General features: G+C 38.7%; 1 protein-coding gene across 5 annotated transcripts in view; it reads left to right on the forward strand.

The window, feature by feature from the left end:
- Positions 1 to 17,500, forward strand: part of robo1 (roundabout, axon guidance receptor, homolog 1 (Drosophila)) — a 269,624-nt gene that overhangs the window by 120,517 nt on the left and 131,607 nt on the right. The window lies entirely within an intron of this gene.

Genomic DNA, 17,500 nt, shown 5'->3' on the forward strand with positions numbered 1-17,500 from the left:
ATAAATTGATTGATTTATAGATTTTTATTTTAAATAATGCATTAAAAATTCTGCCTCTAAGGCACCAACTGGCCACGCTGGCTCGGGTCCAAGTTTCAGAGTTTATTTATTTATTTATTTATTGATTGATTGATTGATTGATTGATTGTTGTTTTTTGGAGGTTCTTTCCTCCTCATGGTGTATAAACATCTCTTTGTTTGTTTGTTTGTTTATTTATTCACTAATCTCTGCTCTTAAGGAGTAAATAAGGTTCTTTCCCGGTTCTCCACATGGCTCTGCTGTAGGGTTCTGTGTACACACAGCTCTCCAAATCAACCCTTAACAATCTCTGGCTTTTGATCAGAGCTAGACACTCCCATGTGTGTTTTTGTTTATTGTTTATTTATTTACTCTCTTATTTACAATCTCAGCACGTCTTAGTGACTGAGAACCGGTGGAACTCTACAGTCTTCAGGGTTCTACACTGGGCCAAAAAACAATCCTGTGAGCTCTTTAGAGATCTGCATGGAACTTTCTCTTCCATGTTTGTTTATTTGTTTACTTACTTACATCCAGTTTTACACAGAAAGCTGTTTTTCACTGATTTGTTTGGTTCTTTAGATGAAGGATGATTCGAGTGTGAAACGCTGTTGTGTTCTAGGGTCCTAGAAAGAACATAGAACATCTGGATTCAGCTGTCCCTCTCATGCGTCCGTGTTTTTTTACTTCCTTGTTTATTTATTTGTTTGTTTGTTTTTCCTGGTTCTTTATGGTTCTAGGTTTTGCACTCAGAGTAAAGCTCTGTTTAAGGGTTCTACATAGAACTTTCTAGCTTCTTCTAGACGGGGAAAAAAACCCAAACAAACACATAAGCCCTTAGGAGTTCTGGATTGATTTTTCCCCCTGGTGTTTTTGTTTGTTTATTCACTCTGTTTATTTATTTATACTCTTAGAAAAAATTGAGAGTGCTGTCCAGGTTCTTTCAATAGGATTGAACTGGTACTGTGTTCTGTATCGAACTTTCGTTGTAGGTTCTTCAAGCAAAATCAACTTTTTAAAAGCTTTTCACTTCTTATTTTTCCTCATAAGTTTGTTTATCTGTTTTGTTTGTTTTTGTTTGTTTGTTTATCCTAACACCATCCACTAGGGATGGACAAAGTTTTAATATAAAGCTAATCTATATTTTTCTCGGAGTATCGTGATTGTATTTAATACTTTTAGAACATTTATTATGTAAATTTCTCCTGAAGGTTTTGTTGATATCAAACAAACAAACAAATTTGAAACCAGATTTTTTCTCACTCTCTTTGCTGGTATTCAGTCTTCAAACCGAAATATCGTGAAATGTTTTCATGTTTATGAAGTGAAATTATCTATAACTTTAGCAAAGTGATCCACCCCAGTTTTTCTGAAAAACTCGCCTACCTTAAAGAATGCTTCAGTCTTCGAATGCCTGATTTGTCAGAGTCAGAAAATTCTCGAAGTAAAATCCACCAATCAGACTACGGTACAAATTCTGTAGCTAAACCTAAACGAAACATGATAATTGACGGAAGAGAAATCTCCTAGCTTTAGGGTTAGCGTTATCTGAAGCTCACGTGTGTCATGAGAGCTTGTGTTTTCACATGAAGCCAAGCTTTTTCACGCTAGGTGAGTTTGCGTCCACATTTTTCCTGCGTTTGTGAAAAAAAGTTTTAACATTAGTAAAGAGAGTTTTCTGTCTGTTTGTGCAAAGTTTGCTTTTCACCCACAATGATGTGTGTAATGATGTCAGATTTAAATAAATTGCTGTATTGAAGAAGATCTCGAGCCGTTTATATACGGATTTGAGCATTTTTCCGAAAACAGAGGGCGAGTTTTGAGGATTGTGATAAAAAATGTCTTTCAAAAATAATTCCAGTTGAACGAAATATCGAAGACGTCAAAATGGAGCAGTGGAGGTCATCTGATAGACCCTCATGTGGTGGAAATTCTGTCATAAAACACATTTTTTTGTTTTTATTTTTCGCAACATAAGTATTGACATAGAATTTATGCTCTTAAATTAAATTAAATGAAAAAGGATTCTGTCAACATTTTATCAATATACATTTCCATCATCTCTAACAGTAAACATTTTATTGCCTTAAAGTTTTTATTTATTTATTTATTTATTATATTTTTTACATTCTTTTTTTGTCTAAATGTTTCTAAACTGTCATTTGAAGTATCCACATAGAATTTATGCTCTAAAGTTAAAAAAAAAAACACAATGAAGTATCTTTTTCACAGTGAAGTATCTTAGTTAAATTATCAACATAGAATTATTTTTTTGATTGAAAACTTCCTGTAGCTACAGGTTAATAATGTAAGCAGAACTTGGAGCAGGTGTTTTGTTCTGAGGATCTTCATCAGACATGAACACAAGCTTCACATTTATCTTCACACACACACACAAAAAAAAGATGTAAACAATTATTATAACCCCTAAACAAGCCCAACACCTGAATTCGATTAGTTGGAGGGGTGTCCCAATACTTTTGGCAATATAGTGTATATGGTGAGTGATGGAGTGCAGTGTGTAGTGTCACACAAACTAATTTTCTAAGAGCTCTGAAAGCACATGTCTGCTTTCAATTTTCTGTAAATGTCTATCCATCATCATCCTCATCTGTGGATCTTCTTCATTACAGTTCTTAAAGTTTATAAAGAACTTTATAAACACTGTGTAAGCCACAACTCCTACACACCCCGTCTATCTGCTTCAGTGTTGAGTCGTAATAACTAACTGTTGTTGTTGCTGTTGGTTGTTGTTGTTGGATGTGCTGTGTGTTTAAGCGTAGCCGTGAACGCTAACTGATAGTCATAACCCCTCGTCTGATCTCCTGAGACGTTTCCCGCTGTCGTTTGAGACGCTGATGTGTTTGCCTTTAGCATTATTATTACAAGAACCTATGTTGGATGTGATGCTTTTATAATCCTCCAAGTTCTCCTTTCTGATTGGTTGGAAGCTATTATTCTACGATTTTCTGTGACTTTATCGCGGCTGCAGATGACAAGTGTGTCCGATTTCAACATAATGCTGGGAAATTTTCTGTAAGGAAACGTTTATTAAGAAACTTAACTTTTTAAACTTTATCATTTTTTCTATGTTTCTATCCTTCTGTAAAGCTGCTTTGAGACGATTTCCACTGTTAAAAGCACAATATACGAATGAATTGAATTGATAATTATTTAATGTTTATGGAAGGAGTCTCCAGTGTCAGATGTATAGCTGGAGCTTTCAATTCTCCTGACATTGTTTAATACAATGAAGGTTTTTTAGGTCTGATTAATGTCACTAGGAAAAAGAACATAAATTTAAGAAGGAAAATGTAAATATATATAAATTTAGTGTTTCTTTTCATGGGAGTTAACTTGTTTCCTTAAATGTTTGAAAAAAAAAAGGTTAAAAAGTATGACTCTTCTTTTTTTCTACATTAAAAATTGTGCAAATTGCTGGAGGAAACGCTTTAGGATATGCTGTTGTAGGAAAATGAACTGATTTCTATTGATTATTTTCCAGCACTCCACTGTCATGTTTTTTAGCTTAATGATGACACTGAGTTTCAGAATGTATTTAAGATCCCAATTTTTACATCTTCACCCAGCTCTGACTTCATCCTCAGTCTGCTTCGTATTACACTCTGCTCGGTTTTTGTAATTACCGTTAATGCTGAAGTAATTGTGTTGGAGTTAAGGCTTGATATCCTTTACAGTGTAGCTCCACTTTGTGGTTAAGTCACAGGGGTTTTGTGTTTGGAAACCTTTTCACTCCGAACCCCGAATTTGTTTATTCCAGCAGCTCTGCTTTTCAGTTTGCTTCGGATATAAGAAGCCGATTATAAATTCAGGACTTTAATACGCTCGTTTGTTTTGTGTGTGTGAGAGGTGATAAACTGAAGGAAGAGGACGTGAGATTAAAGCCTTCTGCTTTGAACAAAAGAGTCGTGACCCAGTTCTGTCTGTTTTCGGTTTCGGTTTAATAGTTTTTTTAAGATGTTCTTTCTCAAAAACAGCTGTCAGGGTACCGTCTTGAGCAATCCTCCTGCCTTTCCCGTGGATTGATGCGATGGCTGTACCGAATGCCTTCGCATTTCCCCCGTGAGTACGCAATAAGCATTGTCGCAGTGAGGGAGGCGTATGATTGAGGAAACAGCGTAACACTTTAACAAGCTCCTGCAGGGAAAGAGGTCACAGGGTCACAGTTCAAACCTCATGGCAAGACTTCTCATCCTCGGGGACGTGGGAGCCGATCCTGCTCCAGCGGCGTTTCCACATTTCGCAGCGCTCTCTAATTATACCCGACGCTGTGGACGTGTTATCAGACAGCTGTGAGACAGAGCTGTCAAGGACAGCAAGTGTCTGGAAAACAGCATTGCAGGTGCTGTCAGAGCCAGCCCTCAGGCCACTTCACATCAAAGCTCCGCTTTAAAAAATGTTTATATCTTTCCCGGCGTTGTGGAATCCATGGATTAATCAACAAAGTGCTGGTTTATATTTATATGCTAGTTTGAATACATTATCAGTTCTTTTACGGCTCATTCCCAGCTAACTGGACCAATTCGACTGATCTAACTTTAACACCATTCTGAAGAATAATGACAGCAGATAGACAAAGGAGCTGGACATTTCACCTTACTGACCGGCTATTAAAGTTTAGGTTGTATTTTCTGGATGGATAATCAGCTTCTGTGTTCCTGTAATCAAGAATCGTATTCATTTATTTCTTGAATGAAATCGAGGAGCAGAAGATGATGAGGGATTGTTTCTCTTAGACGATTTGTGATTGTGGGATTAAACAGTAAGATGAGGGTTCAGGGTTTGTAGATATCTGGTTTTGAGGGATGATGCTGGTTATTTTAGCTGCATTGTGTTTGCTTTTTTAAACACTCTAGTGAAGTAATCCACCCTGCAACTCTACCAGGATTGATAGTTGAAGTTGTGATATTATTAGTCATGTTTAGCTGGAAAATGTTGCATTGTGTTGATGGATGGATAGTTGGTTGGATCAGTAAGTGGTTGGATGGATGGTTGGATGTTACACAGATGAGGATGAGTCTGGTTCCTCAATAATTTCTTTCTCTTATTGTCTCAGGGAGTTTCTCCTCAACACTGTTAACACTGGCTTGCACATTAGGGATAAATTTCAATTTAAAAATTAATAATTTATGTGGTGAATGTTTCTATATAGTTCTGTAAAGTTTGTTTGTGACAATGTGCAATGTTAGAAGTGCTAAACAAATAAAATTTAATTTAACTGAATTGAATAGATGGATGGATGGATGGATGGATGGATGGATGGATGTATCAAGTGAATGGTTGGTCTGATGGGTTGGTGGAGGAATGGGTGGATGGATGGTTGGATGGTCAGTTAGATGGACGGCTGGATCAGTGGATGGATGGATGAGTGAGTAAGTGGTTGGATGGATGGATTAGTGGAAGGATGCCTGGGAGGAAAACTGAGTGGTTGGAAGGATGGTTGGGTGGATTAGTGTATGGGTGCATGGATAGATGGTTGGGTGGAATAGTGGATGGGTGCATGAATGGATGGTTTGATAGATCAGTGGATGGATGGATCTGGGGATGGATGGCTAGGTGGATCAGTACATGGTTGGTTGGATGAACTGATTGATGGATGGATGGATGGATCAGTGAGTAGTTGGTTGGATGGATCTGAGGATGGATCGGTGGATGGATGGATAGATGGATTGATGCATGGTTAGATGATCAGTTGAATGGATGGCTGGATGGCCGCTTGCTTGGATGTTCAGTTGAATGGGTGGTTGTATGGATGAGTTTGCAGCTGTCTACAATAGGATGGTTTTAAACTGTAATTTAAACTGTAACTGTTTGGGAGGAGATGGAGTCGTAGACAGTCATGATGTGTTTTGGTACATCACCACAATACCCAAAGTAATGAATCACTGTAAGCTGTATACTAACACATTGAGTGTGTGTGAGAATGAACAACTGTTTTGCTGCAGTTTCATCTGATGGTGTAATCAGGCCTGTAAAGACATGCTGGTTAGAAAGGAAATTGTTAAATGATAGCTAGACATGATAAATGTGTGTGTGTGTAACCTGGTGATTCACTCTGCTGTCATACACTAAATGGCTCTTATCAGTGACTGATTTGATCTAACACAAGTTCAGAAACTTCTCGAACTCAGCTAACCGGACCAATTTGACCGATCTTTAACACCATTCTGAAGAATAATGACAGCAGATAGACAAAGGAGCCGGACATGTCACCTTTTTTTAAAGTTTTTTAAAGGCTATTTAAAGTTAATTAATATCAACCATGTAAGAGAAACCTTCTTCCTTCTTGCGTTGTTGTCCTCAATGTTTTCAGTTCATGTGGCATCACGGATGTTTGAGGCATCACAAATAAGCCTCTGGAGTAACGGATGGTAGTTTTTTCTTTCAGTTGCGGACATTGAGTGGATCTCTAAATCTTCCTGGTCTGGGAGGCACTTTCTGGAGGAGATGGAACCGGGCGGTTTGTAAGATAGATAGAAAAAAAGAGAAAGGAAATAATTGAAGAATGTTTCCTGGAGCTCTATTAATTTCACCGAACCCCCTGTGGTGCTGAGCGGTTGGCATTCGGATGGATGAAGTCTTAAGAGCGGGATAATAAATTACGAGGGTGTGCCGGGGCACAGCAGGCACCAGAGCCCAATTAATGATAAATGTTCTCACAGGTGAACCATATTTCTTGCTACGGGAGTCCCCGTTGTTCCTTGTCCATCTGTCACAGATGAGGCTAAGGCCTTGGCCTTTTGCTGCTTCGCATACAATAAGGTTTTATCTAATCAGCACGGGGTGTACCAGAAGAAAATGTTTGGTAATCCTGGTCGGAAAAAAAATTAGTCATTATTATTGCTCGGATCTTGTGGTTGCTTACCGTAAGGAAGTGTTTTGTATTTGTGAGGGTTGGGGATTAGTAATCCTGATCCATGTCATACCTGTGAGAAACGATGGTTAGGCTTGTCGTCTCGTAAACTGTCGATGATATCTGCCTAAAGCTAATGAACGGGAATTAAACGGATTAGAGAAAGAATGCTGGCTTTGCAAATCCACGCTGTTCTGCGTAATATCGTACCGGCTCTTCCACTGAAGATGTTTAACAGCCGTTCAATTAATTTTGCTTCATTTTTTTCTTGACTCCAGCTTCCATTTTCATGGCCCGGGATTTAATTAGAAGTTCAGATAAGAACATCAGGACCTTCTTTAATGCAACTGCTCTTAAGGAGCTCCTTAAGTGGATTAATGGGTAAATGGGTTTATCCTCAATAGTTTGCAATTTGCCAGCTCGCGTTACTGCTGATAAGAACATAATCACTCTTGGAATGAAACCCAGTGAATCGTGAGGGTCCACACGATCTCAGTGGAATCTTTGGGAATACTTGGAAAACCTCTTGCATGACCTTCACCACCACTACTGTTCTTCATTTGCTCCTTCACCCTTGCGGTATTTTAAACCCTTGTGGAATGTCAGTGTACCTCCAGCCCTCAGACACGGGTAGTGCTGCACAGTACAACCGGGATGTTGTGGTCATGGCGTTAAAGCTTACTTAATGCATCCAGTTGCGTCTGTCAGTCTGAGAATGAATCGTGAAGTCACGGTACGTCTGAGACATCAGAGACACCGGAGCTGTGTTCAAGCTTATGGAGGGCTGGAATGAGGGTTGGTTTTAGAGCTCGTTTAGACAAGGATTACATGGAAGTCACTTTGCTTAAGGAGTTATTTTCCATGGTCTGCACTGTGGAATGAGATGAAAACCTTGAGCCTCAGATGCTCCATATACACTTATCTGGCCACAAGCTTCAGTATCTTGCAGGTCACAGTCTGATTGGATGTTCATACGCTCCTTTAGACCAAACTTTCCAACACTGAAATGAGAATTTGATATTCAATACAATACAATACAATTCAATACAATTGAAGGCAGAGATTTGTTTTGGATAAGATACACTCGTGTTTTTTGAGGAGCTTCAGCGAAACTCGTGGTTGGTTAACTGCAGCGTCAATCAGGTGACTTGATCAAGTGAAATTAGGCAGTGTCTTGGCCATGTGTTGTTTCTTTTACATGATAGGTAGCTAAAAGTCTATTAAGGAAATGATGTTGGTTTTCTATCCAATAGTTTGATGAGCAATTCATGAAAACTAACATGAGGAAGAAAACACACTTTCCATCAGTGACATATGTTTTTTTTTATTTATTAATTTTGGAACTTGCAGTCCCTTGCATCATTTTAAGCTGAATAAACATGAACGCTTTATTGCTAGCGTTGACGGTTTGTACAGTAGACCATGATTGATCTGTAAACAGCCGAGCCAATCTGGCAACCCGGGCTTCCAAACTGTCACAGTTCAAACGCAAACACTTGGAAAATTGGTCATTTAATACATAACGGCTGCAAATAATTCACACTTTGTCTTGTTCACTGTGGAAAAATGTGCAAAAATATTGGAATGGAAACGTACCGTTAGTCAAGTATTCGAAGTTTAACACGTGAAGGAAGTTCTGTGGATTTTCACAAAGCGTAATTTCATTGATTTTTTACTAACAAGGTATTACATCATGTGTTTTCGTTTCCTGAGGGTTTTTAATGTGTTAGGCAGCATGACGACTTCCCCTCCCCTCCGCTGTCAGCTAAAGCGCTGTGTTGAAAAATGGCTTATTTTGTGTGGATGGTGCGACTGAATGAGTGAAAATGAGAAAAAATCTCCACACTCTGAATCACCCCCAAAACACCACACACACACACACACTTTCTCCTCTTTTCACCCCTTTATTTTGCCTATTTTTTTAAGACTTGCCTTTTTGTTGCTGATCAGCACAGCGCTTTTTTACACATAAAGCAGACTAAAACTGAGAAAAGCTCTGTGGGGGCTGCGGTGGGCTTCATGCATTGTGTCGCCTCAACGGGGTAATTGTTCCACTCGGAGAAAGAGGAGGGGCTGACCGTGAAGGACTCGGGGTAGTACAATAGGTCCCCTAGGGATTGAAAGACGGACACAACCCTATCCAAAATAAAAAAAAAAAGACAGAAGCAAAAAAAGGGCCTGAAAGTATGGCTTTTATGTGTCACATCTCCATCGGAAGAACAAAAGCACTGCAGAGACACGACCCATGTCATGCCTACTGATAGTATTTGCATATTTTCCCCTCTTGTTCCTTTATAACCGTTTTTATCCTCCGAATATTGATATCTCATGGTATTAAAGTCTTTCTAAACCAAACTTTGCGAGCTCACACACTCCGCCTTTTGTTCCTGATTAAAACAGATTTTTAGAGACACCGCTCTTGTCCTCTGCTTGGAAAGACCGAAGAAACCTAAAAGATGCCAGCTATTCCTTGCCCATCTCCTCCTCCTCCTCCTCCTCCTCCTCATCCCTCCTCCATCCCTCATTCTCTGTTTCTTGACGAGATCAGCTTCCTCGCCTTGGTGACCATTCTGTTTTTCTGCACTCCGGAAAGCTTGGATACACTTTTGAAATGCTAAAAATCCCCATTGGACGTGTCTGTGGGGTAAAGAGAGCACAGCAAAGAGCTTTCAAGAGAAAAGGGACCAAGAAAAGGGGGGGTATTAAATTGGCAGGAAAAAGAAGGGGGTCACTAATTAGTTGATTTAATGACACGGACCCTCCCCTTCGCGGCCTGTGCACCTTCTCACACAGGCTACCTTTGATCACGCTCGGCCCCCGGTGCATCATGGGTAAGCGATTTTCCTCAATTATAGACTGCATCCCCCTCCTTACTGTGGACAACAGTGTCTAATTAAGCCTGCCTCTGATGCCCCATACCTCTTGCTTTCAAGTGGACTGGAATATTAATGTATTTTGATAGAAAAAACAAACACCACCATGACAGTTAGCTCGTGTACATCGCAAGCTTCCACACAGAATAATTACATTTGTTGACGAATTTGTTAAAAATCAGCTAACTGCTCTGTGCCTCAAAAGATATCATCACATCCATATTAGCAAGGACTGAAATGTTCCATGTCATGCTGTAAAAGGAAAAGAATCAGTGTGATAAAATGGAGTTATGTCAAAAAATATTATGATCAAAATTTTTATCCATTTTTAGTTGTATTTAATGTTGTGGAATGTCCATGAAGCACGCTACTTCCCGTTACAGCAGCTACAAATGACCGTTCTGTCACCTAAAGCACATATTGTTACACTGAAACTGGAGACTCCTTCCATAAATTAATAGCGCATTAGAAAGCTAACCAGAATCAGAATCCAGCATTCATCAGCTATAGCTTTAGGTGAAGAAAAATGTATAGTGGATTTAATATACATCAAAATTAATAGTGAACTCGATTTGTGTTACTAGGCAACTGATATATATGGACGTCTAGGATGCGCTAGCTGATTGAGGCTAAGCTAGAACTATATAATCTAAATGACCACTAAATGATCCACAATACCTCCTGACCAATCAGAATCCAGCTTTCATCAGCTCTGAGGTATTAAGGTGTTTTGATGTAGCGACGCCTACAGCTTGTGTTACAGAGGAGAAACCGCAAAAACGTAAACTCTTCTGTAGGCCAGAAAAATAAACATCGCACTTCTGACTTTTTCATAGATGAAATCCAATAAATCTCGTCATTAAACCATGTTTTCTATTAGAATAACGTCTGATTTTCTTTGGAGCGTTCTCTTGGCCCGGCTGTTGTAAGAGAAATCTGACTAAAGTCCTTTCCTTAAGCACACAAAGCTACGCTAACACTTAATCATTGTCGTCATCCATCAAATCACAAAGCTACTATTATGGCCACATCTTGGCTGGTGTTTCCTTTCTGCCTCGGCCTAATTGCGATGACATTTCAGCCGCGTGTGTTCAGTGTACACGACTACCACATTTCCATTATTTTGCACCACAAAAATGAGTGTGGTTTCACCATTGTGGTCAGATGTTAGTCTTTCTGTTGTTCTGGGGTGAAGCAGTTCAGATCTGAAGCTTGTTCTTGATCTTCTTGCTTTGTAAATATTTGTGTGTTTGTTTTAGTGTGGCGTGGACCGTGTTTTAGCGTACAGTCTAAACCGTGGCGATAATCTCGGCTTATCGATGGCACGTGCTCACCATTTATTATGAAATATGGAGAGAATTTAATGAAAAAAATAGAAATGTCAGAGGTTCTGGAGACGTCCTCGGGGCAGAAACGACATTCAGGTAATATCTGTAATTATATCTGGAGATATCAGGGACAGTTATAGATCTCATTTTGTCTTTAATAAGCTTTGTGACATTAAGACTGGATGTGGTTAATGCTAAATATATCACATTTTGTTAAAACCAGTGTTTCATTTTTTTTTTTAAACGTAAGCATTTACTACACAAAGGAAACTGAGTAGAATTAATTCTGTATTCTGTTCACAAGCTGAACTTCAATAAAATCTGTAAATTCATGTGTCAGGATACAATAAGCTCACTTTTAAATTGGTGCTAAAACTGTTGCTAGGCAACTGGTAACTAAGGACACCATGCATACGCTAGCTGACTAAGGCTAATGCTAATGCATCTAGCTAGAACTCTAGTAAAGGTACTACGAGTGTATCAGGAGTGTCAACATTCACCTCAGATGTGATTTTCTGAAAAACATTAGCTGTGTGACTAAAATTGGGCTTACACTGAGCGCTAATTGCTAACAAAATCATGACAGCAAAAAAATGTGATACAACTATTGAGAATATGAAGTTTTACCTCAGATGATATGTTAAATTGCAAAGGTTCTGTCTTACTGAAATTATATTTAGCATTGACCACTAACTAAACTTCCCTAAGTGACTGTGGAATATAGTCACCAGTCACTGTGGCTAATGATTTAGCTAGATATAACTTAACAATTATGGGTTATTTAGATAATTTAACAGCATAGTGACTAGAAAATGAGACAAAACTGTCCTGAACATCAACCTTTACCTCAGAAGTTGTATTAAATTGCTAAGAAAAAAGTTCAAATTACACTTCGCATTGACCACTTCCCTAAGCAACTGTGAAATATAGTCACTGGTCACTGAGACTAATGATTTAGCTAGCTTTTAATAATAATAATTTAACAGCATAATGACTAGAAAATGAGACAAAACTAGTGAGAATATCAACTTTTACCTCAGATGTTGTGTTAAATTGCAGAAAAAAGGTTCTGTATGACTGAAATTACAACTTAGTATTGACCACTAACTAAACTACCCTAAGCAACTTCACCAGTAACTGTGACTAATGGTTTAGCTAGCTAGAACTCAGCAATTTTGTGGTATTCTGATCATTTAACAGCATAGTGACTAGAAAATGAGACAAAACTATTGAGAATATCAACGTTTACCACAGAAGTTGTGTTAAATTGCAAAGAAAAAGGTTCTTTATGACTGAAATTACAACTTGGCATCGACTGCTAACTAAACTTCCTAACGATTAAGCTAGCTAGAACTCACCGATTATGGGTAATTTAACAGCATAATGCCTGGGAAATGAGACAAAGACTATCCTGCACATCAACTTTTACCTCAGATGTGTTATTAAATTGCTAAGAGAAATATTCTGTATGACTGAAACTGCACCTTTGAGTGCTAATGGAATTTTCCATCATACTTGACAGTATGTCAATGTCTTATCTGAAAGGTTTACTGTATTGTTTATGTATTAAATCTCCTTTCATGGCAGCAGTAAAGAAGCCGGATGAGTAATCAGAAAGACGGTACAAAGTCTTCCTCGGGTGTTAAAACATTAACAGCTTAACCCATCAACCACTTCGTCTTCGCCTCAGCTTGTAGGCCCTTAAGTGCTACAAGTCGCCTGATAAGTGCTGCTGCGTAACCCAACCCTCGTTCCAACCACAACCGCTATTTACTAAATGATATTTAAAAGGCATGGGATGATTTTTTCTTCATGCCCGGGACGCTGGCAGCCTTACAGAAGCTGCTCTCGTACTTGGCGTGAAGCCCCGAGTGCCATATTCTTCGTGGGATCAGCGGTGCCAAGTGAGGGCTTGGGTCAAGTTCTCCTCGCGGTGAGGGGCATGATGGGAGCTGAGATCAGGCAGGGAGGAAGCATGACCTCAGGGTAACGCCGATCTGTCGGCACTCGCTTGGGAAACGTTTGGAAACTCGGACAGCAGGGACGCAAAAAAAAAAAAAACGCTGTTTTTAATTAATTATTTAATTCTTTTTATTTAGGCAATATTGTTAAAAAAAAAAAACAAAAAAAAAAAACAACCAAACAAAAAAAGCATCAATATTCAAGATGCATCTTCTACAAAAAGATATTTCCGAGGTTTACTAGCAAAAATATGGAATTTATTCACAAAAATAAATAATTAATAATAACAAAGAAAAATTAAAAATTGTGTAAGATTTTCACTTGCTTTCAGTCAAAGCTTGTTTCTTTTAAATTATTTACTAAAATTATTATTTTTATGTATTTATTTATTTTAAAATACTGTAAATACAGAAAAGTGTCTTGTGAGCCCTGAGTTTATAGCATTAAAATAACTTAGCTTTATTATTATGAATGTAAAAGACTCAACAAATGAAACAAAATGAAATGACAGTTATTTATTTATTTATTTTTTATATTTTAGGGAATAATATACCACATCCTATAAATGAAATGTCACTTTTTATATTTAAATTTTGTAATTTCTTTTAATTAATTAATTAATTAATTAATTAATTTAATTTTTTAGGGAATAAATATACCACATCCTGTAAACGAGAGACATCACTTTTAAAATTTTAATTCAGAAATTTTTAAAAATGTATGTATGTATTTATTTATTTATTATTTATTTATTTATTTAATTTTTAAGGGTATAAATATACCACATCCTATAAACGAGAGACGTCACATTTAATATTTTAATTCTGCAATTTTTAAAAATTTATTTCTTTTATTTTTTTTTCTTACCAGAGCGGTGACTGTGTGATGGACACAGCGATAAATTCGACTTGACAAGGAAACAAAAACAAGATGTAATTGGCAGTAAGCTCGGTTCACACATCTCTCTGTGTGCCTGTAAATCTTGCTAATAAACACCCACACACACACACACACACACACACACACACACACACACACACACACTCAGGCTAGCTTGGCCTCGTTCCTGTGTCTATTTTAATTCTCTATATGATCTTGTTGTCCATTTCTCCTGGGATTTGAGATGTTTTCAGACACACACACACACACACAGTAGACGTGACGGTTGTTGTAATTGCCGAGCGACACGCCTGCGTTCTGACGTGTGCGCTTGTCCATCTGCCGCTGAAACAGACACACAGCTTTCAGCCTAACGAGCAGCTCCGGCCTGCTGCTGAGGGACGAGAGGAAATCTGAATGATTCTTATGTTTGGAGTGACTCTCACACCTCCACAGCCTGATTTACTCTCGCACAGATTGTTCTGTACGCTCTCGCAGTAGCAGCTCTGAGCTCCGGGTCTGGAGGCTGATCTGTGTTTATTATGATGATGAAGAATCACGTGACTGAGAGGAGATGCTACTCTGAGAGATTTTATACACAAAATTCTTTCTTTCTTTCTTTCTTTCTTTCTTTCTTTCTTTCTTTCTTTCTTTCTTTCTTTCTTTCTTTCTTTCTTTCTTTCTTTCTTTCTTTCTTTCTTTCTTTCTTTCTTTCTTTCTTTCTTTCTTTCTTTCTTTCTTTCTGTCTTTCTTTCTGTCTTTCTTTCTGTCTTTCTTTCTTTCTTTCTGTCTTTCTTTCTGTCTTTCTTTCTTTCTGTCTTTCTTTCTTTCTGTCTTTCTTTCTGTCTTTCTTTCTTTCTGTCTTTCTTTCTTTCTGTCCCCTTTTCTTCGGTATTATTCCTCCTGTATATCCTCCTTTTTCAGGTCAGTTATTATTTGGAGTCTGTGGTGTAATTTATATTCTTGACATTTTCGTGACCTGAATCTTGATCTAAATCTCCACAATAATCTGCAGAATCTCTCCATAAAAATCTTTCGTGTGAAAAAGACTGAGCTCTGAGAGTGTGTGAGAGTGTGTACGAGCGAGAGTGTGTATGAGAGAGAATATGTGTGAGCGTGTGAGAGAGTGTGTGTGTGAGCGAGTGTGAGGAAAATACTGCGCTCATTGTTAGTGTTTCAGTCTCCGAGGCCCCTCCGGTCCTTCAGGATGTCCTTCAGCATCCCAGAGTACCCGAGCTCGCCTCTCCTCTGAACCCCAGCTCTCAGACCCCGCCCTCTCCTACCATCACCCCACCCACCCCGAACGCTCACAGTCTCGGTTTACATCTTCACCATGTCTCTCACATGCCACGGTCCTTCCTTCCTCCATGACCTCGAGGTGAACAGAAAGGATGAGTCGAGTTCAAGACAAACGATTAGAATTATGATTGAAGTCTAACTCCAGTGTAGAGGTTTACACGCTGTGTTTCCTTTATGACTCGACTCTTAAACTTTTATCTGGCTGAGGTTCGAGTCTGTGCGCTGCCTGAAGGCACACCTCGTGTTTGTCATAGCCATAAATCACAACTTTAACAAGCTTCTAATTGCACATTAATAGTGCTGGAGATCTGCAGCAGCTCGCTGCTCTCACCTGCGCTTATCTCACCCACACATCCTTATCACCGATACCACTGACGCAGCAAACCGTGTGTGTTACATGACTCTTTGATGGTTACTGACATGCTGATAAGACGTGAGGAGACGAGATGGAAGTGGATCAGGATGTCATGGTACCTGAAGAGATTCTATCATAATATAAGAAACCGCCAGCTGTGCTGCGTTACAATAAAAAATGAATAAATAAAATTAATTTTAGCGAGTGATGATACTTTTATTTACTGTGTACAAAAATAAAAGCTTTAACACCAAACACTAAGAAGGAAAAAAAAAGAAAAATTGAGTTTATATTTATATAAAATTTTAAAGAATAGACATTTCTGTCCAATCAAGGAAAAGATTTTTTAAAATATTAATATATATTACGATTTACTATTTTAAAAATAGATTGTTTTCCACATATTTAATAATTAAATTTAACATGAATATGTAAATAAAATAAAAATATAAATTTTATCTTATTCAATTTTATTTTTCACAAGTGTCATGCTGTATATCACATTTCTTAAAACAGTATCATTATATGATTTTTATTTAATTTTCTTGTTATATTGCTCACCCTAAACTCTACACACACACCCTGTACCAAAAAACATACCCCACTCTACACACACACACACACACACACACCCTGTACCACACACAGACACACACCCTGTACCAAAAAACATACCCCACTCTACACACACACACACACACACACACACACCCTGTACCACACACAGACACACACCCTGTACCAAAAAAATACCCCACTCTACACACACACACACACACACACAGACCCTGTACCAAAAAACATACCCCACTCTACACACACACACACACACACCCTGTATCAAAAAACATACCCCACTCTATATACACACACACACACACACACACACACACACACACACACACCCTGTACCAAAAACATACCCCACTCTACACACACACACACACACACACACCCCCTGTACCACACACACACACACACCCTGTACCAAAAAACATACCCCACTCTATATATACACACACACACACACACACACACACACGCACACACCCTGTACCAAAAACATACCCCACTCTACACACACACACACACCCTGTACCAAAAAACATACCCCACTCTACACACACACACACACACACAGAGCTCTGTACTGGTGGAGGTTGTTGGTAACGTTTCCCAGTTTCAGTGTGAGGAAATGGTTATTGTTCTGGAACAGGAGCTGATTTCTGTCAGAGCGTCACGTGAGCAGTCAGCAGGAACTAATTAAACCCTCTGTTTTGTAGAAATAACTCTAATCTCCGTCTTGCGTCTGATTAAACGTGTTTGTCCGTAACAGCAGATAAGAATAAAGCGCGCGTGTTCCTCAGAGCTCTGCAGGGTCTGTGATGACGGACAGACTGACCGACCGACCCGCCACCTGACTGACTGACTGCCGTTATCTGCCTTACTGCCGGTTGCCGTGGCTACGCTTCACAGATCACAACACGCGCTCTGCGTTATCGCTGCTCGGAGTGTGTGAATTTAAAAAAAATAAATAAAAACAATTAGCGGCTAAGAGACGGCGGGTTTTGTTCTCTGAGAAAATCTTTCTCTGTGACTGGAAATGTAGCATGATTAAATCGTGACATGTTCAGTGTGCAAACGACTTAAAGCTTAAAGTGACTAGCAGTGCACTTAGCTTAGCATTTTGGCGTGTGAGCTGCCTGTAGTCTGACTTCTACGTAGCTCAGTTTTTAAAGAACGATGTAGAATATTCATGTTTGAGCTAGCATCGGGTGTGTGTGTGTCTGTGTGATGACAGGGACAGACGCTAGTAAATGACTAGCGAATAAACAAAACATACAAATGAATCTCGGGTTATTTGACATTTGACCCGGTCAGAGTTGAATTCTGGACACTGATTGGTCAGAA

This window comes from Hemibagrus wyckioides, linkage group LG17 (assembly GCF_019097595.1).
Source record: "Hemibagrus wyckioides isolate EC202008001 linkage group LG17, SWU_Hwy_1.0, whole genome shotgun sequence".
NCBI lineage: Eukaryota > Metazoa > Chordata > Actinopteri > Siluriformes > Bagridae > Hemibagrus > Hemibagrus wyckioides.